Source organism: Calypte anna, chromosome W, assembly GCF_003957555.1.
Source record: "Calypte anna isolate BGI_N300 chromosome W, bCalAnn1_v1.p, whole genome shotgun sequence".
Classification (NCBI taxonomy): Eukaryota; Metazoa; Chordata; class Aves; order Apodiformes; family Trochilidae; genus Calypte; species Calypte anna.
This window is the reverse complement of record NC_044276.1, coordinates 3,254,879-3,256,130: the sequence shown is the minus strand read 5'-3', so window position 1 is coordinate 3,256,130 and position 1,252 is coordinate 3,254,879.

Here is a 1,252-nt window from a genome sequence, read left to right as displayed (position 1 = left end):
GGGAGTCCTAAATTACCTCTTGCAGTGTCAGCACAATTGGGTCATCACAACTCAAGCAAAGAGTGGCTCAAAACCCCAGCACTCCCCGCACAATACAATGACCCCTTTTGATTTTTTGGTGCCAATGTAGCTCCTAAAGATGTAGTAAAGAATGATCAGTGGGTGTCCAACTCTATGGGTAACCTCCCTATTCCACCGAATAAAGCACCCCTGGCACCTCCAGTGTCACGCGTGGCTTCCATGGAAAGAGGAGGGAAAGAAGATTCCCCCTGGCACTGCCTGGGTGTCCAGTGTGAGAGTGGGACAAGCAGAGGTTGTGTCTCTAGAGGGGAACTGGCTGTGCTCGAAAGGAGGGAGGGGACAAGAGCAATGACTTCAGTGTGTGTCACATTGTGTTCCTGGGGAGACCCAGGGACAGCTGGAGGGAGCCCCGAGAGAGTTGAGCAAATGGCAAAGTCTGGCGCTGGTCCTGTGCTGCTGGGCCAGGTTCCTGAGACAGAGAGCTGCTGGCAAGCCGAGAGTGCTGCAGAGAGACAGCTCTGGGCAGGAGCAGCTCCTCTGCAGAGCACAGCAGGGCTGAGGGCACTGCCTGCAGGCAGCAGGGCAGGGGAGAGGAGGGAGAGAGAGGAGAAAGGCAGCCTGGGCTGGGAGGAGAGCTGAGAGCTGCCTGGGGGAGTAATCTTCACAGCCTCTGCCATGATGAGTCTCTGGCTGCAGGGCAGTGAAGCTGGGCTTCCTGGAGGGGGTCTTCTCCAGCTGGCAGCCTGTGCCACAGCTGATGGGATCCTTCTGGAGGATTTTGGTGGGCAGGAGGAAAAGTTTTGGCAGAGCAGGGCTGTCCTGGAGCAGCGTCAGAGGGACAGGGCATGGGTCTGCCTTCTGCTGGGGATGGCTGGGGAGGCTGAGGGGGTGTGTGCAGGCAGGGGTGCCCAGGGCTGTCCTTCAGAGCAGGGTCCTGCAGCCCAGGGGCTGTGTGCTGGGGCAGGGACTCTGCTTCCTGCCTGCCTGCCTGCCTGCCTGCCTGCCTGCCTGCCTGCCTGCCTGCCAGGGGCAGCTCTCAGCCTGCCCGGGGAACTCTCTGGTGCTGGCAGAAGCTGTGGCTGGTAGGAGACAGGGAGGACAGGGCAATGTCCTGGTGCTGTTGAGAGAGGGATGAATTGCTCAAGGCCGCTCACAACTCCAGCTGATGGTGAGGTAAATATGGTGTGGCAAATGCATGGGACAACAGACAGTTCACCACCCCCCACAAACA